At 41.9% G+C, this 24,692-nt stretch overlaps 1 protein-coding gene across 6 annotated transcripts in view; it reads left to right on the top strand.

The window, feature by feature from the left end:
* The first annotated feature begins 869 nt into the window (after positions 1-869).
* Positions 870-24,692, top strand: part of NCOA2 (nuclear receptor coactivator 2) — a 189,735-nt gene continuing 165,912 nt past the window's right edge. For 3 of the 6 annotated variants that reach the window (XM_040588013.1, XM_040588014.1, XM_040588017.1), the window contains exons 1-2: positions 870-1,046; positions 10,707-10,786. The gene's annotated coding sequence lies outside the window, so the exon portion shown is untranslated. Of the gene's footprint in view, positions 1,047-6,688; positions 7,482-9,973; positions 10,445-10,706; positions 10,787-24,692 lie in introns of those variants that run through there. The other 3 variants (XM_040588015.1, XM_040588018.1, XM_040588019.1) reach the window with 3 other exon arrangements.

Raw genomic sequence — 24,692 nt, 5'->3', positions numbered from 1 at the left:
TAATCTGTGGATAGCTCCAGAAAAACTTGGGGCTGCACACCCATGTGAGAAAACATCAAAAATAACAACCCTTACAAGCTGTAGAGCACAGCTCGCCATTATCGACATACGTGAAAACTTAAAGCTTTCCTTTTACGAAAGGATTTCTGCATCGTGGGTCGCCTCTTGAACTAAAGGGCAATGTTTAACAATCACCCTCCGGCCCTTAATAATTTTTAACTCACGTCTTCACTCCTCCAACCTAGGAAGAGCCTGCATCTCCATCCCCTCGCTCCCGTGAGCGAGGCACAGTTGATTCCGTGCATTTGTGACGCGATTTTCAGCATGTGTGCCTTTTTTTTTTTTTTTATCCCCCCGGGGGCAAAGAAAGGAAACAAGCCTGTGCCGTGTGCCGTGCCCCCCCCTCGCCCCCGCGCCTCTCCGTTACTGTGGACAGGGGCCACCGAAAGCCCTGCCGGGGCTGATCGCGCCGGTCCCGCTGGGCGGCGAGGTGCCTCCCGGGGCGGCCCGCAAAGGGCCACATTTAAAGTCTCGCCCTCCGAGGGCGAAGGACTTTTTTTTTCCCTCCTTCTTCCCTTCCCCTTTCTCCCCCGCCCGGGTGCCGGGGAGGAGGCTCCCGGGAGCGCCGCGCAGGGCTGCGAGCGAGCGGGGCGGCTGCCATTGTCCCTGCGGGCGGGGAGCGGGGCAGCCCCGCGCCCCGCCGGGCGGCATCTGCGAGGGGCGGCGGCGCCCCGGGCCACGCCGCGGTGCCGCCCGCCCCGGCCCAGCCTCCCCCAGCCCGGGGCCCGGCCGCTGCCGCCGTGCCCGGGGGCAGGGGGGAGTGACTTGTGCCTCCCCCCGCCTCCTCCCCGTCCAGCCCTCCTCTGGGTAGAAGGGGAGGAGGAGGAGGGCGAGTGGTGGGAGGGTCTCCATTGAAATAAACAAGCAGGCAGTTATTAAAACGGGAACATGGCGGCCGCAGCCCCAGCTTCAGCTTCATCTTACAAAGCGAAGGTCAGCGCCGGCGGCAGCCGCGGCGGCAGCGGCGGGAGACGGCACTGACCCCGGTAACGGCTCCCGCACGCCCCCTCGGCCCCGGCGCGGCGGGGGGTGTGCCCGAGCCCCCCGCGCCTCCCCGGCCGCCTTGTGTAATGCCGGGGGGACGCCCGGGGCCGCGCCGGTGCGCGGAGGGGCGGCGTTGGCGGGCGGCACCGCGGCCGCGGCGAGGCGGCTTCCCCCGCGGCGGGGAGCGGGGCGGGGGCTGCGGCCCCCCTCCGGGGGGAACCGGGGGGCAGCCGGGGGCAGGGGACTGCCGGGCCGCCCCTCGCCGGGGCATCGTGCTCGCACCCCCGGGGCCCGGCGGGGGGGTGGGGGGTGCGGGTTTACTTCCCCGGGACATCCCCCGTTTCGGCGGAGCGGGGCGGAGGGGGGGGGGGCGGGTTAGGGCACCCCACCCTGCCGGGCCGGGGGGGCTGGTTTCCTGCGCCCAGGCCAGGCGGAGGTCGGGTGCCGCCTCTCCGCGCCGCTGGCTGGGGGCGGCCGGGGGAGAAAGTGCGCGGAGCCGGGGAGGGGAGGGCTGCCGCGGGCGATCCGGGGGGCAGGGGCTGCCCGTGCTGGGGGAGGATGGGGCAGCCGGGGTGCGGAGGGAGATTTTCAAGGGATTGTTTAGGACGTTCCCTCCTCGCCCCCGAGCACACGCCGACAGGGAAACTTGAGGGAGGGTCTCTCCCCGGTGACAAAAGGGGTGATTTGGGGAGCAGGGTGGCGCTCACCCCCTCCCCTTCCCCGGCTGACAAGGACTTGGCGCGCCGGGGTGCGGGCCGCTCCGCTTTCCCTGCGTGGGGCTGAGCCGGCCGCCCCCTTCCCCGCGCCGGGCAGGGGCCGCGGCGCCCGGTGCCCTCTCCTCTCCCCTCCGCGGCCGGGGCGCCCCGCCGCCGCTGCGCGCCCGCAGGAGACGCGCGGGGAAGGAGGGGGCAAAGCGGGCAACTTCTCTAACTTTCTGCGCGGGGGCTGCGCCTGCGTGTGCGCGCCGCGCACCGCCGGGCCGTGCCGCGGGGGCGAGCGGCGGGGCGCCGCAGTCGCGCAGCCAGGCCGCGGCGGCACAGCTGCGTGCGAGCGCAGCCCGGGGCGCCCGGCCGCCGCCTCCCCGCGGCCCGGGGAGGGGTGGGGGCCCGGCCGCCGCAGTGCCGTGTGTCTGCGTGTGTGCGCGGGGCGGGGAGCGGCGGCGGGAGGAGGAGGGGGAGGAGGGGACGGCAGCCGGCTGGGCGCGGGGCCGGGGTCCCTGGGCGGGTGCTGCCGGCGGGGCGGGCGGTGCCGCTTGCTCCCGCTCCGCTCCCGCGGGGCCGCGCGTAAAGGCTGCGGGCCGCTCCGCCTCCGCCGGGAGCGGGCCCCCGCGCACGGGGAGCGGGGGAGGGGTGGGGAGATGTCCGCCGCCTCCGCGGAGGGCGGGTGCTCAACCCCTCCCCGCCGCCGCGGGGACCGCGCCGCCGCGCTCGCCGGAGGCTCCTGGGCGAGGTGTAACCGGAGCCCCGTCCCCCGCCTCGCCGCCCCTCACCGCTTCGCCCGCGCTTGGCCCCGAGCGCGTCCCCCCTTCCCGCGGGGGGCGTGCAGGCCGCGCGGTTTGCCTGCGGGAAACCTGCCCGGGGGCCCGGCAAAAAAAAAAAAAAAAAAGGCCGGGGGGGCGGCGAGGAGGTTGCTGGTAGTCGCCGGGAAATAACGATACCCGAACCGTGGTTCGCGTAAGCCTGTGTGCCTCTGAGCGCCTATGCGGGCCCGCGGCGTGCATACACTTGTAATGCAGCCAGGGGAGTCTCCTTGTAAAGGAGAGCAGCCTGCTTGTTGGTAGCAGTCAGTTGGTTTTGTATTTTCTCTTTCTCTGAGTAGTTGGGAGCAGGTGAAGGGGCTTTAGAACTGAACCGATAATATTTTTATGGTATTTGAGTACAGCCTGAACTAAGCATATAGTGTCTGGCTGTGACAGAGCCGAGCTCTATTGCTGCTGTAAATAAGTAAGCAGTTTAGGACTGCCGGTCTTCTTACTTAAAGCATTTTTTTTGTTGTTGTTGTCCTTAGTTTGCTGCTGTTGTGACCAAGAGCAGTCTTTTTTTTTTTTTAATCCTTCTAGGTTTTTATGTACTAAACCATAAAATGAACTCTAGCCAGTTAATTTCCTGGCTTTTTACAACCCGGTAGTGACATTGGGCCACCCGGTGGGCTCCTCGGGGGGCAGGGGGGAGCCCTCTGGGAGTGCCGAAAGGGGGGGAGCTGCTAGTCCGTTGTGCTGCATCCTCTCGGAGAAATGACAAGGTTGCACACCGTTGTTAGTGTCATACCGAAACTGTTATTCCCCAAAGCAGGGCTGGTCTTTGCTTGCACGCAGCTTAAGGCCGCTGTGAATGGAACCCGGTCGTTTTATCGCAGCCGGTGTGGGTACTGCGCCTCCTGCGTATTTCAGGACACTTGCTTGTTTACGTCAGCGGCAGTGTCACAAATAGGATATACCAGGCTTATGCATATTTGTACGTGCAGGTGCGTATGGGCGCTCATGCATTTGTGTCCCTTACTTTGGTATTTGTGATACAGCTGATTGGGGGCTGGAACATAGAAGTCAGCTCTGCTCTGCCACATGAGATAAAAGAAAGATGTAAATTGCCCCCAGTTAATCCCTAAGTTTATGTGAAGTGCTGTGATAAGCTTAGTGTTCATAGCCAGTCATCTGTGATCTTGATGAAAATACTTTGTCGTGGACTCATCCTTCAGGAATATTGAGAACAACTTTAAGAAGAAAGGTTGATCTTTTTAGCGTCATGCAAATATTTGAAGAATCACTTAATTTTTAATAAGACAGTATCTCGCTTTGGTGAGCATTATGCAATAAGTGTCTGACAAAGGTGGTGTCATCACCTCACTTTTTCAGCCACCATGCTCTTTTTATTTCATGTAAAAACTGAAGATTTCTCAACTTTATATTTTCTCAAGCTTGTGGTCTTTACTAGGGAGAGGATCCATGTATGACATGCTTAATCGCTATCTCTGCAATGTCTGAAGACGCCTCTTTAGTAAATGTGTAAATCTTTCCCCATTGTGTGTCCTAGTGGTGTCAGTGCTAAATTTGAAACTTGAGACATTTGAATAAGGAATGCTTTATTGCTATCAAGAATGATACTTTTGGAATAAGGCAGTTCAATTTAAGTTTTTAAACTGGAACAATGTTATTTGGGAGAGAATATTTCTGGAGGCAAAATTAGAAAGTACAGAGGATTTACTCACATATAGTGCAGTGTATTGCATTAAACTGAAGCTCTGAAGTAAAAATTAAAGAATAATGTTTATGTTTTAATAATTGTTTAGGATGTTGCTTGCTCATTATAAAGCTGAAAGAATCTGTCAAAAGAGGCATGTAAGCACCCTGTAGTGTTGACATTCCCAGCTTTTCCCTCTGTCCTCAGAAAAAGAAACCCAGTAAGAGCTAGCCCATCTGCAGGGAGCCCAGGTTTTGCAGCAAGAAGAACAAAGTCAGTGAGCGAGCCAGCTGCTGCTACAATGCCCACTGTCTTCTGCTCCTTGCCTTTGTTGCTGATGTCACTATCTCATTGGCAAAATCTGGGCTTCTGCGCTCAGCTGGAGTTTCTCTAGCACCTGACACCAGAATTGCAGAAGCTGCAGAGGCTTATTGAGGTCTCAGCCTTGAGGGTGCTGTCAGTTCATTTAAAAGAAGCAGCCGAACTAAAGACTGGTACCAAATTCAAGTATAAATGTAACCCTCTTTGTCTGCCGAGTGCCAATAGATTGCGTGTTGGAGAAAGGCAATGCTGAACTAAAACTGTTCTTGCCACGTTCATTTTTTTGTACGTTTGCAATGGTTGGCCTCTGCAAACAATGCAGTTTGTATGCAAGTAGGTATAAAGTATTTGACAAATTCCACACATTTCTTCAGTATTCTTATAGGCATTAAAATGCTCAGTACTCGCTTATTTCTATGTTTGGCTTTGGAGGTCAGAGGTGAGATGTGTCATTACAGTATATATACTCTTGTCTGTGATACAACATTTTAAACAAAGAACAGAGTAACACTGATACTTACTTTATAGAAGGCAAATTAGAGCATCCATTCATCCACTCATTTTCTACTATTAGTTAATATAGTTACAGATGGCTACTCTGGCAGGATCCCTTATTTTTATTTTTAAATGAGGTGAAGTTCACTGCACTACTTTATTTTTGTTAGTTGTTAAAACATTCTCATACTCCTGGTGGCAGATAATGACAAATTCTTCAATGTAATGCTGGGAGCAAGGGAGGCGGAGAGGGAGAAACGGGGAGGGAGGTGGGGTGGGGGGTAGAGGGGGTGGTGGTGGTGGGAAACCCCTCCTGAGCATATGGAGACATCCAGAAAAAGATGTGCATCGTCAGCTGTGATTCCATTGTGTGCTTGCGGACAGGATCTGGGCTCTTCTTCTCTTGGGAATTTAAACCTTACAGAAGTATTCTTTGGCTTTTACCCATCAGGATAATTGAGCTTATATAACATATATTTCACATATATATTATAGATAATATTTTAAGATTTCATGGAATAAATACAGTTACCAGGACTCCTGCTCTGTGTTTGAATAACATTTTGAACAGGCATACATATTGGTGAAATGGCAACTTTGAGAAGCAAGAATAATTTGTAATATTACATCAGTGGTTACATATTAATAAGGCATCTTACCAGTTCTATGGTTAGTAGTTTGTCAGCAGTATTTGCATTATGCGAACACTCCCTATTTTTAATGATTCAGTAGCTTAGCCTTTTCAAAACATACCAAGGAGAAATGTGACATGAAATATGACAGCTTGTATAGTTTAATCAATTTAAGATACAGAATTTTTTTAAAAAAACCCCAAACAATCCCAGGTGTTTTTTTAAGCAGGGGTTTAAAACAAAGCTATTTTGTCACTGTTGAGTATTCAGAAATAGTATTTACATGATGAAAAAAACTGAGTGGAAGAAATTAATTTTCTTGTCTGGCATTTACCTATTACCTAGAACAGCGTTCCTTCTCCTAAGCATTTGGAATGCTTCTACTGATTTTCTACAACTATTTTAAGTTAATGAACAGTTTGAAAAATACATGTTGAACACGGTGAATTTACTACGTTGTGTTTTGTTACAGTTTATGATTTTTCAGTCTTGTTCTGTGGAAATTGCACATTATTCTAGTGAAAGACTAATGGAAATTTTGCTTAAGAGTTTTATGGAAATAAATAGGCACAGTTCCTATGGAAAGAGTATGGTCACTGGGGTGCTTGGCATTTTGAAGTCTGAAATTAGTTCATTAATTTAAATGTCTGAAGCTATACAACAACTTATTAACAATGCACACCTTTTTTTTTTTTTTTTTTCTTCTTCTGCAGCTGCATCATTATACTATTTGAAGTCTTGCATTTCCTTAAATGGCTTCCATAACAATCTCCCATTAATACGGTTACTGAGAGATATTATTCTTGCTTTTCTCTCATTTTAGGAGTTATAAATGATAGTAAATCTCACTCTGTCTGTGAGTGTACTCCCATTACTTCAAAATTCAGAAGCTGCTTTGTAGTGTGCATTTGCTTTTTTTCATCTCAAATGCAATGCCCTCTGTAAAGCCTAATTACATTTTCCTGTTTGCTTTTAAACTTCAAGAAGTTACTTGCTATTTGGAAAGGATAACTTGTATTTTGCTAAAATATTCCATGTATATGGAAATCATTAATGTATTAATGATAGGACAGAGAGTATAGGTGACAAACTAATCAAAATATCATGGATTACAAGAGCTTCTGGGTGGTGGTGGGGTGGATCCTGGGCCATAGAGAGTGTATGTATCTGATGTGGTGATAACTGAGAGTTGCTATTTTGATGCTTTTTTAATGAGCTATGTAAGACATATTGTTGCTCTTTGGTAGGAATTATAGTGGGCATATCACAATTGGCTGCTTTATTGGCTGCCTCAGTGGAAAAGTCTGGGATTGAAGAATGGGCATGGAAAGTGAAATAACATTTTACTTGTTAGGTCAGAATTATTATGGAGTTTTACTCTTACTCTGCCCGTGCTGCAATTCAGCTGTGTGTGAACAGATTTAGTTTTTTATTGCTGTCAGTATTGGTCTCTAATGAGTCTTGCCCATGGATTTTGAAGAAAATGACTCCAATTAAAAACAATGCAGTATGTCACCTATTTGTACCTTGCAGATTATTTAGGAGGTATTAAACTGCATTTAAAAAGAAAACTTTATAAGGATGGAGGAAAGTCTGACGATGAATATATCTGATAGTATATACTGACACTTTTATTACAGGTCTTTTTATGAACTTAGCCTGGGTGATGGAATGAAATTTTAAAACAAACAACTCAAACCCCAAGGTCATATATTTTAATACTTGTGCAAGTGAGAGTTCAGATATCACCCAGCCTACAGTGGAGACTACTTTTCCTCATACTTCTTCCAACACCGTACTCTGAGTTCACAAGGTAGCTCTTCAGTCCGTATTCTTTACTATTTCAAAATTCATGTCAATGGTTGCTGACCAACCCTTTATGGTATTCCCAGGAATAAATTCAATTGTTGTCAACTAATTTCACTTGTTACCCTTGCACCTTGGTCTCCAGAGATACGAGCAATGTCCTTTTCCTGTTCCACCAATTTCCTAAAATAGGTTCTTTGTGGAGGAAGATGATGAGTGTATACAGATAAATACATTATTTATTTTAGCAGATTTCAATGTTGTTCTCAAGGAGAAAAGCTGTTATTCAAGTCTAAATCTTGGGGGTTTTTTCCCAAATAAAAATTTACAACTAGAAATACACTATTGTGTTTCAGTGTGGCCAGAATAATTGTTGCCTTTATGTTAAAAAAACCTAAAGTCAACCTGTTGATACTTGACTAGCTAGAAAATGTAGGTCTAACGTATTTTAAAGCTTTTTTTTTTTAATTGCTTTCCAATTTGTGTTGGCATCTGCAGTGCAAAGATACTTTTGCTTGTTTTGCTGCTGTTTTTTTTTTAAGAATCATGGCTTATTTACTACAAATATACTGAATTTTTATTGAGGCCTCAATTTTTTTTTGCTACAGTTCTGTGTGAAATTAGTGTTTACTGCACAATGATGAGATCATTTGTGACACCTTTTCTTATTAGTATAAGAATGAGGGAACTTGAAGACTATGTGGATGAAAAAATACGTTCACCAAACTTGCATGCTGTCAGTGATGGTGTCTTCCAGTTATGTCTGAAAGTGGTAGTTGTTCCCTCCCTTTTAGCTAAATTGTAGTTTGTAGGGCGGGTATTGTGTGTTTTGTTTGCAACTTTAAGTTTTTATGGGGCAAGGAGGTAGCACATCTTTAGGTACCTGGAATACAGATGTCCTGGAAAAGAAAGAAATTGCTGTGCATGAATGGGGCATAAACGCGTGAAGCGCTCTGAAGTCAGAGGACAGTGTGTTATTCTGGGCTGTACCAGTTGCTTTTAGCTGTTGTTTGACTTCTTTTTTTAAAAGTTTTCTTTTACTCTGTGGGATGGAGAATTGAATGGTGGTGTTGGAAAATGGCAGGTGTGGAGAGTGATAGCTATGGCGCATTTTATTTTTATATTGTAGCTAATGCTGATAATTTATGTACTGTTTGAGGCAGAGACCCATTCTTCATGTAGGCCTTTGCATGTGGCATACTTGTAGGCCTTTGGGCACCACCGTTAACAGCATTACATTCCTGTGAAAGCTGGCTTTATGCAAGAGTGGTTTGTCTTGAGTTTTGAGGGGCATCCCAAGCCCCTCCTGATTCCTGTGGGAATGGGTGGGAGTTTGTGTGGCCATGGGTGCTAGCATTGCTTGTTGCTGCAGAGTTGGCTTTCCTTTATTTCAGGCTTCAGAAGGCACTTGAGAGAAGAGAAGGCAAAGGAGACTAATAGGTCATTTCCTTGTCCATCACTTCATGTTCGTCACTTTTCTTCACTGACAGTCTAGTTTAGTTAGAGGAACACATCTGGAATAATATATCAGTTTATATGTAAGCTTGTCACTAGTTGCTGTATCATTCAAGAGTTTTATTTGGAAAGAAACCTCATTAGTAGCATTTTGAAGGTAGCACTATAATGTATTGCCTTCACTTTCAGACAGTACTATTATTAAATATTTTATGAATAGAACAGATGAAAATCAGCAAAACTTGTCATTTCCATTGTTGCCCATGGGGCACCACAGCATAACAGTTGGGAGCCACGTTGGTTGTGTGCGGACTTTCTGAGCTGCAGTACTGGCAGCTGTGTAGGTCGAGAGGTGGGACTTGAAAATAAGTCAGCAGTAGGAGAACACCAGTGGGCAGCCAGGCTAGTTATCAAGAAACAAAATGGTAGTGGAGCAGTCGTTCTCATTCACTGGTGTGCAGCAGCTGGAAGACAGGAGAAGGGTGGGAAATGCTTCTGTGTACACAGGTGCTCTCATGGTCATCGCTCCTCTGCAGAGAAGCTCTCCCCACCAGGGGCTGGGGTTGCATCTGCTGCTGAGGCAGTGGCTTCCCTTTAGAGGGTCTCTCTGAACTGACTCTAAATCTCGCTAAACCGCCAGAAGGTCTAGTAGTGTTTTACTAAAAATTTTAATTCTAAGAAAAGATGGTGTATTCTGTCAGGAGGACCCGCTTGAAGCACCAGGTTTGTGATCAGTAGAGCTTGTGTACTTTTTGAACATTCCTGAGGAAACAATGTAGTCATATCTTCTGTGTATATCTCATATAAAAATACTTCTTTGTTAGTGGTGCCTGCAATTACTTTGTTACTGTGGTGGTATCCTGCCTGTGACTGAAAACTTACGCAGAGTTTGGCTGAAAAAGGTTCCTGTGAGATGGCAGAAATGACAGAAAAAATGAAGTTGTTTCTAAATTTCATTTCTCTTGAGGCATAATTAGTGTGCTTTTTTTCCCTGTTGATGACTCTTGTAGCGTATCCTTCATTTTCTTTGTTCTGCCTCTTTGTTTGTCAGAATAAGAAGGTAGAAAACTGTTCTTTGGTAGCTTGCTTGGATACGTTTGACGTACAGTACTGTTTGACCTACAAACAGAAGCGCAGGCACAATATTAATGTGGGTAGTGGCATGCTCCTTTTCCTTGAAGAAATGTGTATTGCTGTGCAATGTATGTCCTCTGCTCTACTGGACTCTTAAGCTCTATACTTATGAAAAGCTTTCTGTTTATTTGTCCGCTGATACTCGTCATTCAGGTCTGGAGTATTGTAAGTGGAGATCAGAGAAGAAACATGCTTCTGTATGTACAACTTTTAATAATGGCTGAAAGACATTTTATAAGGACACCAGTTTCTCCTTTTTAGAGATTTGAAACTAATGTGTCATAAAAGTCAACCAGCCAAGCAGTCAACCAAAAAAGGAACCAACCACTTTCACAGGCAGTTCCCACAGATTCTTTTGTGAAAATAAAGGCTGTGTACCGAGTAAGTTAATGTAAACATCTTAGTTGCTATCACTGTGAATTTGCAGTAGGCAGCAGGTACAGAGGAAGTTGTGTGCCTGGAGTGATTGTGCAACTGGAAGGGGGTTGTAGTTACGTCTGGAAAAGCAGATAATGCTCTGCAAAGTTTACGTTTCCCTCATTGTGTTATGCTTAAAACAGCCATGTGCTAGGCATCACATTTTTATTTTTCTATGCCTGTCTCCAAAAAAAGACTAATATTTTTCTCTCAATTTTGTTCCTAGCATGCTTGAGATGTATCTGGGTAGTGAGGCCCCCTGCACGCACAGCCTCTAGAAATCATTGTCTGGCTCACTGAGTCCTGGTGAGTTGTCTATATCCTATTTTGTTTAATTGGATTGTGTTACAGTTTTATCTTCTTCACTGGGGAATTTGATGTGAGATGTCTTAAATTGATTGTGTGGATACAGCAGAACAAGCCTTGGTTTTTAAGTAATGTATGATATTGTACAGTGATTTGAAATACAAACATTTTGGAGACTTTAAAAAATAATGCTCAGACTGGTTATGGAAGCAGGGACCCTGCTTTAGTGCCAGGATCAGGAATGGGACTTTCTGCTGAGAAAGGCTGAAGGGATCAGCATGTGGTGTTATTTCACATTAAGTTTGTTTGATATTTTATACTATAACTAAGGAATTGACATTTTTCAAATGTGCTGGTTATGGTGTGTCTTACGGCAAAGGTTGAGTATGAAATAATACAAGCTTTTCCATCCAACTATCTACACTAATAAATTACTTAAATTGAGGGTTGAAATTGGTATAATGACACTGATGACTTAAACTGCTTGTTGCTCAAGAATTACTGTCTGATGACTCCATCAGGCAGTGCTGTGCCTGTTTAACTCTGCTCACAAGAAGGGATAATACCACTGAGAATTAGAAAAAGGGACCCCTGTGGATTGGTTAAATGCAGACTAATAATAGTTTTGTAGTGCAGTGAAAGGAAGTGGAATATAAATACTGTGTTTTTATTTTCGGTATGTTTAATATATCAATATACTCACTTGGTATAAATTTTTTACAAATATGCATTTGAGATTTTATGTGAGAACCTTTTCAGGGTACTCATGAATAAATGTTGTCTTTCAACGCGTAGAGTGACTTATTAAGGTCAGAAATATGTATTTTTGAGGCTTGCACACTAAATATAGAGGTGGGAAATGAGCCTGCTGGAAAGGTTTTTAGTGGTGTGTGGGATAACTGTTTATAAAATGCCAACCATTTATGGGTAAAGTTATGTATGTCCACTTCAAGTATAATTTCCTCTTTTGTTAATTATGTTGAGCAATTTTTGCAAACTAACAGTGCTTTTCTTCAAATTTACTGAATTTTCTAGCATCAGTGGATGAAAAGATTAAGAAGCTTTCCAGTGCTGCTGTTTTTTCTGCCTGTTCCCTAGGCTGTTCTGATAAAACGCTTTGTACTTCATTGCATTCAGTGAAGTTTATAATACTGGTTAATAGTTTGTTTATGTATTATATTAACTTGAAAATGCTCAGCCACATAGATGTTATTACTTATTTACACTCATTACTTAAATAGAATAAATAAGTAATATAGTTTATCTGGGCTGCATAATGATCATAATATGCATGTGCAGGTCTTCTCAATAATAAGCTGTTCTTGTGATCATTTAAGCAAATTGTTTTAAAAAAAGGAAAGAGTAAGACTTTTTTTTTTTTTTCCAGGGAGTAGGACTCAGAATCAGTTAGGTATGGGTAATAAAGATAGAGGAAAAAGTCACTGGCTAAATTCTTGAAAGAAAACATGAAATTTTGTTGTCAAGCTGCTAGTATGTTTGTTTTCAGTTGTCTCCATTGTAATTTTCTGTTAAAAAAGGAATGCTTTAGGTAAAGATTAGAAAAGGTTAGTATTTAAATAAAAAGCAATTTGCATATATATTTTTTCTAATTAATATACGTGGGCACAAAACCCCCTTTTATTTTGCTTAGTGTTTCATCATTCTGTACCAAAATTATAAATTTGGTTGTTGCTGTGCCAGAAAGTAATCTTGTACCTTTACAGATATAGACTAAAACATAGTTGCTGTGTGTGAAAAGTTCAGAACCTTTAATAAGAGCACGTAGGAGATAAATATTTGTATATGAAGGCTATGCTGATGACACTGAGGAAGAAACCACTGTAGAAAATGGGATGTCATGAAAGGATTTAGAGGGCGAGGATGAAGTGGAGAGGTGGTTCTTAGCTTAAAAATACCGTTTTGCTCTGAAGTGGATAGTTATCCATGTGTCCATGTGATAGCAGCAAAAGAAGGCTGCATGAGGCAAGGAATAGTTTCAAATTTTGGTTCCTTTAAATCCTTGGAAATATTTTCATCGATTTCTGAATGTCCAGGATTTCAGTCCTATTTTTCAACATCATCAGATGTTCACCTTCGCCATCACAAGATCAGAAAGCTGTAGCTTGATTTTGACTAGTACATCCATCTGAACTTACACTAGTCTGAAGGATGTATCAGTTGGAGTTTCATTTAAGAAATCCTGTCCTTGGTTTCTGACTGGAGTTGCTTGTGGAACAGATGTTGTGTTTGACTGTGTGTTGTGACATTGTACCACTACTGTGACTGAAATTGTGCGCATTCAGTCTGTCTACCACTGTATTAAGTTTTTTGGGAAGTGAAACTACTGCTTGATACTTATTGGATCTATTTTTATATGTTAGAGTGGATAAGAGTGTGAATCCTGGGCTGGTTAAATGGCCTTAGAATGTGTGTATATGAACTGATAAGAAATAATGTAAATGACAGAATTTGTGGCTGCTCCCTTGAATTGTTGTTATTTGAGTGGTGGAAGTAGCTGCTGTGTGCCACCAAAAAGCCGTGCAATTAGGATGGTGGTAAGTTTAGACTTAAGAAAAAAAATAAACAAACAGATAAAAATACTGACTTCTGTTCCTAATCTAAAAGTTTTCAATTAGAACACATTTTTCTTTTCTTTTCTCCTTTTCTTTTTGCATGAAATCGTTTGCTGTGTAAGGAATATTTCTCAGCAAAAGAAGAGTGTAGATTAGAGAAGTCTCAGTTTTCTGTCACTCTTGATCTAGAGAGTCTGTTTCAATCTAACTTTGTAGTGATTTCATTGGCGTTTGTGTTGTAGTTAATGTCAAGTGTGATAGATAGAAAATATTTGTGTGTCTCTTTGTTATGAGTTATAGCACTCCTTATTGTTGTTTACAGCCATAGTAGATAAAGAAAATTCTGACAGATGTCTCATTTTTGACTGTGGTCCTCCTAATACATGTGTGTCTAAAGGGAATGCTGTCAGAAAATAAAGTGCGGTACTGAAAACAGAGTGCCTTATGTTGAAATGAGTTTTAAAAGCCTTCAGTATTAGTTCAAGGATGCAAGTGAGGAACCTACAGTAGGTTCCAAGTTTCAAATCTGAGTAAGAGCTCATTTCTATCAGCATGCAAAGCCAAGCTGGGATGGTGCCTACCTAGAGCTCTGAAATGACTTCGGAGCACCTTAATTCCCACAGGAGCTGTATTTCTAAAATACCTGAAATAAAATATAGGTATCTATCACAGGCATGGATAATCTTTACTGCATCAGGTTTTCTCATTTACAGAGGGATCTGTGAAGGACATTTAATCTATTTTGAAGTGGCTTATGATAAATAAAGGGAATATATTCCCGTTCCTAGACCTTGAAACATGGAGTTGTTTTGCATGAAATACCAGATTTATCTGTTTTCAGTCACTCTTGTTCAGTAGCAACGTTAGTTAACATGAATTGCCTGTAAAAGTAGTTGCTTGATTATAGTGAATTTAGTGCAATCAGCATTAAAGTGATACTCCTAATCTGAGTGTGAAGTTCTGTGTGGGTGGTACAATGAGAACAGCAGTACTGAAAAATGAGCATCTGTTAAGATTTATACAATTGTACCCCACAGATAGATAGACAGATATTCTCCCTTCCCTGCACACCCCCCACCCCCCTACCCCTTCCTCCTCCAAATTGTAAATGGGAGCTGATGGAAATCTTTGGGGTTTATTTTGTGGAAAAGCCTAAATTTACACAAACGTAATATATTGCATTTCCTTTAAAATTGATGAAAATTGAGAGTATTGCAGAGAAAAATCTCATCGTGCTTGAAAATAGCAGAACTAGATTTGTTGGTAATAAAAGCAGTTTTATAGTACTTTCATAGTCCTGAGGCCACAATGTTCAAACTCATTACATATCTGCAGTAAACCATTCTTAAATATGTTAAATTCATTAATTGCTGTGAATGGACTTAAATGGAGTGCTCTGTCAGTGAAGTTTTCACTGAATTGATGGAACTAAACTTCATATATATCCAGGACTGTTGAAAACACTCTCATTCGATTGATTGAAGCTTGCCTTTTGGATGTGGCTATATCTTGGAAGTTTATTTTTAACATTTCAGTTTGTGAGACAAATAAAAAAATATTTAGGAAATGAGATTGCTAACTTGATTTTATTCACTGCTTAAATATTGGTTTTGACCTAGTAATGGGCTTTGCTAAGATTTTTTCATTTCTTACTTTGATAGGAACCTTTTTATATGGGCAAATGTATAGTATATATGCATCTGCAGAAGAAATAGCTGTCATTATCATCTGTGGAAAATCAATATATATTATAAATATAGATTGATGACATTGTACCACCAGTATTGGAGTCTGGGAATTCTAGAGGGGTCAAGAACAGGACAACTGAGCACTTGCATCATCAGAGAAGATAAGATGCATTTACTTGGGCAGATTTTCCTCTGGGTCTGCATTTAGCCCTTGAATTCAGAGGAGTGAAATATTTACCCAGCTTGGCTCTTGACAGTAAATAGTATTAATTAAATACGGCGCTTGAAAATGACACTGGTATTTCACATTAAGGCCAGTAGATTTTTGCCTTGGCTTTCTGGAAATTGAATTCCAGTAGTCTGTTTATTTGACAGAATTATAGTACAATAATTTGAGGTTCATGGATATTTCTGTACATTGGAGTGGGTGAATTTTTATAATGTCACAATGCTGGGATTTTAGGCTCAGAAGACTTATGTGACTAGAATAATAAGCAAATTTGCAGCTGGGTAATATAAATTGTGGCATAGTACATTTCCATCTGATTAATTTACCTTTGTATTAACTAAACTGACAAGAAATTACAGGTTTTCTTTTTAAAACAAACTTTAGATGTTGAAAAATTCAGATGAAAGGTCTTAGATAAATTACAGATGTTAAGAAGTATTACTAAAATAATTTAGAAATATTGGTGAGTTTTACAGTATCATTGTGAAATGCTCTAACTATTCAAAATGCTTTACAAAATCCTCCTGTAGTCATCTCACCACAAGCAAAAAGGGTTACTGACACGCCTACATACACAGTATCTGTTGGTGTGTAAATGGCCATGATAAATGAAGAATACGCTCTGTTCTCCTGTTGCAACATCTCTGTTTTATGGTCCAAATCCTTCCCTTTTTTCATTATCAGTACTTTTGTTCCTTCAGTAATCCCAGTTCAATAAACTACAGCATTCTGTGTACACTAAACTCTGTATCTTTTAAAATGACAGCAATAGGCAATATAGGAATATTTAAAATTAGATTGGGAAAAGAATTAGTTTTTCCTGTAGGTATTGCAAATCAGCTCATCCTTGAGGGAAACCATAGTAGTGTCAGAGAAAGTTAAAATGTTTACATTCTTTATTTTTTCCCTTATATTTGGATATTCTCACTTAAAATTTGAATCCTCATCCTTAGATCATCCTTGAGTCACCCCTTTTTGTGTTGGATTCCTTTGTCTTTCTGTCTCTAGGTACCTGTTTTGCTGCTGTGAAAGAGATGTCTTCTGCATTTCTTTGTTCAGGTTGTAAGCTTGAACCTCTGCTGTGTGGTGACACAGTTTAGTAGTATTGTAAAATGGGATAAAAACATCTACGTTTCTCTAAAAGTAGCTGGCCAACTCGTATGAAATTTCACTTGGTTTAATTTTTATGGCCTTTCAATTTTCAGTTGTGGTTTTTTGCTTGGCTTCTCTTCACAAATCCTGGTTAACTGTGTTTTTATTGCTCAGTCCTACTGAACAGACTCATGTAAAACTTTTTCTGTTTGGAGTTACAGTATGTAACTTCCAGAAAGTATCCTGCAGTGGAATAGGGTTTATGTGCGGCTCATGATACGTGAAGCTTGATGCCTGACTACCGATTTTTAAAATACTCCTTGTCACTGACTGTGTACTGTGGGCACTTCTTAAAAGAAAAAAAAAAAAGAAAAAAAGTAATAGCCTTCTGCTGATGAGCTTGATTCCAGTAACAGTAGTTATTGAAGTTGCCTCCTACTTAGTCTTTGTCTTACTTGCTTCATTACTCCATTTCTGCGCTACTTCTTTCCACCCCCAGGTTCCAGGAGAGATGTTTTGTGTGTTGTGGTCTTCTGATACAGTCTGTTAAAGCTTCAGGATAGTTCATTGTCCTTCACCTTTGCTATCAGTCAGAGTACCCAGGCAGCAACATAAGGAGGAGTGACTTTTTGGGTCAGGACAGCTTGATCCATGGTTATGAGGCTGTTAAGGAAGAGTTGGACCTATTTGTCTGTGTGTGTATGTTATTTTGAGGGAAAATTACTGAAAATGTATTTTTGGCTAGTTTGAAGCTATTAATGGGTTGGCTTGAATTTCGTAAGTGGCTTTGTTGAGGAAGGGGGAAGATTCCCTACTAATCAGAAATGTTGTAATGGCTTGCTTAGGAAATTCTGAAATTAGGAGTTTTGGATTTCGAGGCCGGATTCACAGGAAGACTTAAAAGCCAGCAAGCCATGGGGGGGTAGGCTGGCTGCAGGGTACGCCTTAGTGGGTAGCGCAGTGGGTGGGCAGTGGGGGCTTTTGCTAGGCTACAGCTTCAGTGTCACAACCTGTGCCCCAGGTAGAGGGACAGCTAGTGACAGGTCCCACAGCTCATCTGCTTCCTGGTGTCTGGTCTCGCTCCCTGTGAGGTGCGGTTTATCCTGCTCTTCCTGGGTCCAGGGCGGCCCTGCCTCTCCTCATGGTGCCAGGCTGGGAACGGGCAGGTTGCCAGTGTTTTACAACCGTGGCAGAGAACGGCTCCCAACGTCACCAGTTTCACTTGGAGTGACCGCGAGGGCTGGGGAGCCCTTTACTGTACCCCCATGAGCACCAGCACGCATGGGAATGGGGGTACACCAGCCGCTGCTGAGGCGGGGGAGGGTGGATTGCAGCGTGCTGCCTTCTGAGCAGTGGGGTGTGGGTGCGCAGCAAGATGGAGAAGGGAACAGTGATGCTTCTGCTTCAAAGCAGAGGTTTGCGTTTTGGTCCTCTGCCTCCTAGGAGATTGCTGCTGTCTCTGGGCCTCTGAATGTTTTCAAGCGGAGCTTTCCTGCCTCTGAAAGGGCCCCGCTTTTTTATGGGCGTGTAAATACTTCGTTGGAGAACTGAATGTCCTGCATCGGCACTGAGCACCCTATCTGTTGTGCATGTCCTACAGTGAAGGACAGTAGCTTCTTCACTTGCCCACTTCTACAGATTTAATTTATTTATCTGCTACTCATAAGGTTGTTTTCTCAGACAAGGTTCTGCAAAGGAAGCTAAAGTGTACATTCACAGATGTATTTAGCAATTAAATCCTCCTGTGGATGTGCTTAATGCTTTGAGATAGATGTGAAGTAAGCTATCTGAAACAAGGGCATTTTTCCAGGTGAACTTAGTACTTGAGCAGCTTGAAACAGTTTTAAAATACGTGGGGTTTTTTGCCTCTGCCCCATTTAGTGGCTGATATGAAACGTCCATTATAGGCACAGCTCTGTTCCTCATATCAGAGGTGTCATCGTCCATAATTAAATGGATACCTTTGACTACAAAGTTATAATAGAAATTAAAGTTTCACGTGGTTGCCACTGCATATGCAATATTTTTTTTTATCCAAATCCTTTGATAAGGTTAGTGTGAAGTATTTTACCATGTAAAACTGATGTATTCTTGAAAACCTGAAAAGATCAAAATGAGGCATATTTAGATCTCTCAGAGCAAATGAGAAGTAAAAATGTGAACAATATGTAACGTGTTTGGCAAAGGTAGAAATAAACCCTTCAGAACTTAAAAGCACTGGTGAATATTTTGTGTTATGGTGGAAAGGGCCATATGCCATAACTTTTCTTGCTGTTGACATGATTTGGGGACTGTTCTTACTGTTCTGATTTTGTGGAAATACTGTTGTATAAGCATAGTGGTAACTTTTGCATAATGAACTGTACTCTGGTCTGTTAAACTTGTGTAAATAGTTTTTACTCAAGTTGTATTGCAGAAGCTGAGAAAGGAAAATGGTGAGCCTGCCCTCAGAATTTCCTTGGGGGAGGAGGGACTTTTTTTAGAGATGAGATTCTGAGAAGGGAAATAGGAGGGTTTCTTGCAGAAAGGCTGAGCTAACTAGCAATACAGGAAAGATGAAAATGTAAAATCCAATATTTGGTCAAACCCTCTTCTGCTAATTGAAAATGTTTCTCACTTGCATTAGCTGGATGTAAAGACAAACACTGTGTTTTACTGTTGGTTTTTTTTTTAACTGATTTTGCTTACCACTGGCAGGGGAGGAAGTCAGTAAAAGGGAACTGCTATTTTCTTACACCGGCAATGTCTTGAGGAGCAGAATAAATTAATGCAACACAGTTTTTTGTGAGGGTGTGTACCCCAACAACATGAGAATTTTTTATTTAATATTTTAATAATTGAAACGGTGTGTGGTTTTTTTTTTTTCCTGTGTGTGTCTGCATTTGTTTCTGTGTTGTAATTTGTACAGAGTGTATTGCCAGTGTTGAGTTCTGTCTTGTCCAGGTAGTATCAGCCACTCTTGCATGTTATGGAAATGTCCCTATAATTATACCCATGGGAATGATCTTACATGGTAATGACACGGATGGAGCTAGTCCTGTCTTGGAGATCTAGGAGCTTACTCTTCATTGCCAGGTTTGCCAGAGGTGTACTAAACAAATCACGTGAGCTGCAAGTCATTCACTTCAGTGTAAAATGGGGTCAATCCTAATTATTTTCTCTGTATGCAGAATTCTGATTCATTGGTGATTGTGGATTGTGTAAGGAAAACAAATATGTGTTTACTTTCCTCAAATGTAAATAAAATGCCTGCTTCTATCTACCTATGTTGTGAATTAATACTGAAATTGTAAAAACGTGCTAGAGAGAACTTGCCTATTAAAATGGTGAAGCAATGGCCTTTTGCTATTTTATTAAAGAAAAATCAACCTAGATTATTTTGAGTTAGCAGTACTTTTGTCTGCTTATGTTATGAGATAAAACATTGAGTATTGACTTAACTTCACGTTTCACAGAGGAAGAATTAAAAATTATCTCTGTGAAGGGTGACTATGGAGTTACTCTTTGAAATTCTAATTTAACACTTCAGTAATGGGTCAAGCCTGCTTTGAATCCTCTGTGGGATTATTTGATTTGCTGTCTGGTTAACCTCAAGGAAAATGGGATGTCTTTAAATTACTAGAGGTGCTAGCTATCACCTTATAATGGAGCCACGGGAGAATTTGTTGTTTTAAATTAGGATTGTCCCCTGATGACTAAGGGATTATGTGAATGGGACTTATTTTTAAGATGTACCTTGAGGTTGAAAGTTGCAAATTTTTTTTATCTTTTGTTTTTGGTTTTTTTTTTGTTGGTGGTGGTTTTTTTACTTGTATAATTGGATATAATTACAGGATAGGGGGGGAAAATTTTTCTTTACCTGAGGGGGGGATGGGGTTAGCCTTTTAGTATTTATTTTGTCTTCAGTCTTATTTATGCATGGAAGTTTCTTTTGTATTTCTTCTGTTAACATTAACATATATGTTTTGTGCCTCAACAAGAAGACTTCAGTTTTTTCATAATAAAGCTGATTATTAAATGACAATCATGTGATTGTGGAACTGAAGGGAGAAGTTCAGCTTTTTCTAAGTAGACAAAGAAGCAGCTTGAATGTTTTGCAAGTTTATGCATGTAATGTTTATCCTGCCGAAACCTTTACAATTAATTTGCGGAGTATTGAAATACAAGTACTCGAATGTTTTATGCTGTGTCATACAAAAAGGGAGCATTTGGCAGTTAATTAGGAACTTGAATTTTGGGGATAAAGGTAAGATTTCAGTTAATAATGAATTCCTCCAACATTGTACTTTTCATTCTATTTCATGTTGGATATTCTGTGCATATTGCTGTTACAGGTTGTTTTTTTCTTTAGCTGCAGTTCACCTTTAAAAGCCATATAACACACCTAGTCATATTTTAGCAGGTTACATATTTCTCTATCTTACAAATTAAATTGAATTTTTAAACATCTATAGTTTGTGACATCATAGGGTATATATTAATACAATGGAAAGCTTAGCATAATAAATCATTTTAACGGCACTTAGCATCTCTTCAAGAGTATTGAACGGAGACAAGCTATGCAGTGTGTATTGCATATACTAAGAAATTTCACAAGACTTTTTGACATGAGTTTTGAAATGAGTCGTGGGCTCGGCTCCAGTGCCACTCTGCGCGTAGCCTTCCTGCAGAACTTTCCATTGCCAGTCTGTCATGTACCACGTGCCTATATTTCACCTAAGATTTCTGATATGAGTAGCTGTGGCTGTACATTGTTTGAATTGCATATCTAACAGAATTTACTTCCTGTTGCTTCTGAGGTTTTGATTTGGTTTTTTTCGTAAGAACACAAGTATTCTTTACAGTTCCACGTATATCAATTTGTAATCAATTTTTAATTTGTATATCAACATGTTGTGGCATGTTTTTGAAGTTAGTGGTAGCCATGGAAATGTAAGTCTGAGGACCTGGTGATTTTGGGAGGAAGTATGTAGTTGTCTGTTCTGTACACACGTAGGGGAGGGAAATTTTTTAGGATATGAAAGTTTTTCTGTGCTTTCTAGGAGCTGACGTATGTAAATAACATAGTGTGATAACATGTATAAAAACAGAAAATAGGAAGATTTATTTTACAATATTTCCATCAAAGGTTTGTTTACAAAAGGCAAAAAAAGCCCTTCTTCTGTCTACTGGATTAAAATGCATATGACAATGTGCTAGTTGCAGCAGAAGGAAGCAGGGCTGGGCTTGCAAGCCTCTATCTGAAAAATTGCTTGCATGTACGAGTTGGGCTGCTTTGCCACTTCAAGCTGGATAGCTTTCTGGTGATAGGAGAGGTCCTACAGCTACCCATTGCTGGTTGCTAAAAATAGTGGTGCTGCAGTAAGGACAGTACAGCAGCACAGAACCAAAAAACCTCCCCAACCCTCAGAACACCAAGATTTTAACAAGTAAATGCTCAAACAAAACACACCATCTCCCCATGGCAGGCAGGGTTGCAGGCTAGCTCATCCCCTGAGTCTGGCTGACTGGCTGCATAGAGGTAGAAAAGCTTTTGCAGGGAATGCTTGATTTGCTTTTCTTCTTTTTTTCCTAGAGGGGAAGTATAAACTGAAGTGTCTTTTCTGACTCCTGCTAGAAGTGTGTGAGTTCACACAGACAACTTCCAGGCAGAAATGTAAAATACGAAGTGTTGTTGTGAAATAGAAATCTCCAGATCAGGGCTGCTGTTGAGTGTGAAGAAACATGATTTTATTATTGGTAGATGACATGCATCTTGATTTGCCTTCCCTTAACCCTGAGGTGAACCTTCAGAAGGTGAAAGATGGCTTAAACTCCTACTAAGCTGAGATGTGGAGATCTCCTGAATATAAACTTAGATGTTTTGCCACATGATATGGCCACAAATCATCAGGCTTCCTGTAGAGTTTCAGCTTGGCCCAAAGCTGGGGTTCAAATAAGACACCCCCACCCCCCACCCCCAAAAAAACCCCACCCACTTAACACAATTTATGCAGACTGTTTCATGTGATGTTTTGTTTTTACTAGCTACTGTTTTCTGTTTTTTGTAATAGTAGATAGGTGGCTTAGGCTGTATTTCAGATATGCCTTCTCTTCTGTATTTATGTACAAAATTAAGAATAAAGGAAGAGATACAGATTTTTTTTCAAGCTTGCTTATAGCATTCAGGGAGAAGTATTGAATAAGTTCGAAGTCCTAATGAAAAAGTTTTTCACTATTGTAGGGAATTTTTGCTGAGTTGCAGATTTGAGGGATCATTTGCCGTGAAAGAACTGGTCACTTAACAAATCTTCCGCTAGCAGTTTGGGTTGTATTTTGGTAGGTAATTCATAAGACATCTTCTCTTGATGATCATGTCATTTCCCCAAATGGCAACAACAACTGACTTCATGGGAAACCAGTAGTTAGAACATGGATTGATGTATTTTTAGTTTTCTTTAATGCAATTAAACATCTGGAAGTAAGCAGAGCCATCATCATGTGAGCAGCCAGATTTCTACAGCATCTCAGGAAATATTCTTGACCACTTTTTGCAAATGGCTGATACAATTATCTGGTGGATATTTTTTGTTCCAGATACTCAATCTAGTGGCCTGTACACATTGTAAGGGTCAGTTCATCATCTGGCCAATATTCCTTCCCACTTGATAGTAAGTACTTATTAATTTCACACAGAGCAACAAGCATGATAATAAGTATATTATAAGATAATACCTGGTGAGGTAGGGGTCGTACAGGAAAGTCGGTGACAGAAATTACAGTAAGAACCTAAACTGTGTGTCTTGTAGATATTAATGAGAAAAATCAGTAGGGTGATGGCTAGCTGCAAACTAGATAGTCTAATTTGTAAGCATTGATAATAGCTCAGTCCACCGAGTTTCATTTGTAGAAGCACACTGTATCTCAGAGTTAGAAGTTGGTAACTGAGTAGTATCATTGCACACAAGTCCTATCTTAGTGAACTTTTTGCCTTCAGACCTGTGCTATGTTTCTATTAGCTGGGCCTTTCCATACAGAATAAACGAATAAGAAAAATAACTCTCTGGCAACAAATAAGACGAACACTTCATAAGGTGTTTAAGAAAAACAATCTTGATTTCCCTCTCTCCCCTGCTACTTCTCTGCCTTCACAGTCTCTGCTTTCTGCTCATGTCCGACTAAAATGATACAGTAAATGTCTGAGCCCTTGCAAGTAAGGCTGTCACATTGATGTTTAACTGACTTTGAAGCAGTGCAGCTGTAAAGGGGAAATGAATTCTGTTCTCTGTCAAAGCCTGTAAAAGAGTGTTTGTTTTAGCAACTACTGATGATGGAAGTGTTTATTCCATGACTGCGTTGGTTGTCAAAACTGGACATATTTTCCTGTATTAATAATATTTGGAATTTTTCATTAGTTATCATTTCCTGCTGGTTCTTGAAAGGCGTATTGAGATGCTGATCACTGTCCCAATCTTTTCAGCTCTTCTTTCTGCATTTGAATGGAAATCTTGGAATTCCATTGGGGGTGGGGGGTGTATGTTGTGCACGCATGTGTAATTATGTATTATATAAAACTTTAAAGCCAGTTGCAAATGTCTGTTAGTTTCTGATTCAAAAAAGCAATAGGTTTTTGTACAAGACAGACAGCTCTTCCAGTTTGTCAGGTAATGGAAGACTGTACCTAATGTGCATGAAACACAACTGATTAGTCATATTTTTGGTTTTTTGTTTTTTATATGACTTCTGTCACAGAGTTTTGCTCCTGATATATAGAATTCCCTCTTGACATAGGACGAATGACCACAATCTGGATACTTAGTGTTACTGAAATATGTTATTCTGTGTGATTTATTTCAAAAGTAGCTTATCACATGTACTTACCAAATCAGCCATTCAGCACAAAAAAAAGTCTCCTGAAGTGTTTCCAACGCATAGTTGCTATAGTGAGGGGGTGGGGGGGAGGAAAGGTGGGGTAACGGTGTTGGAGTATTTTTAGTTTATTTGGCTGTTTAAGATCGATCATCTAGAGCTGAAACTTAAGGATAAGTGTTTGAAATGTGAAACAATAACCATGCTAAGTAAGCCTGTCATGATCTTGGCATCATCAGAAGAGAGAGCAAGTGGTGCGGGAAGCTAGATCTGTGCTAGTGTTGCTTGCAATGGTATGTAACTTACTAATTACCTTTGCTGTAAAATGGTTGGTAAAAAGCCAAAATACTGCTTCCCTAGTTCCCTAGGATCCTTGTTTTGAGAGGATTATACTTCCTAGTGTTTTTACAAGAATTACATGGATGCCAAAACGTTTCCCAGGCTTCTCTTTGATGTTTGGTGCAATGTAACAGGGA

Source organism: Falco naumanni, chromosome 3 (genome assembly GCF_017639655.2).
Source record: "Falco naumanni isolate bFalNau1 chromosome 3, bFalNau1.pat, whole genome shotgun sequence".
NCBI lineage: Eukaryota > Metazoa > Chordata > Aves > Falconiformes > Falconidae > Falco > Falco naumanni.
The sequence above is the reverse complement of the archived record's forward strand: the minus strand, read 5'-3'. Positions and strand labels throughout refer to the sequence as shown.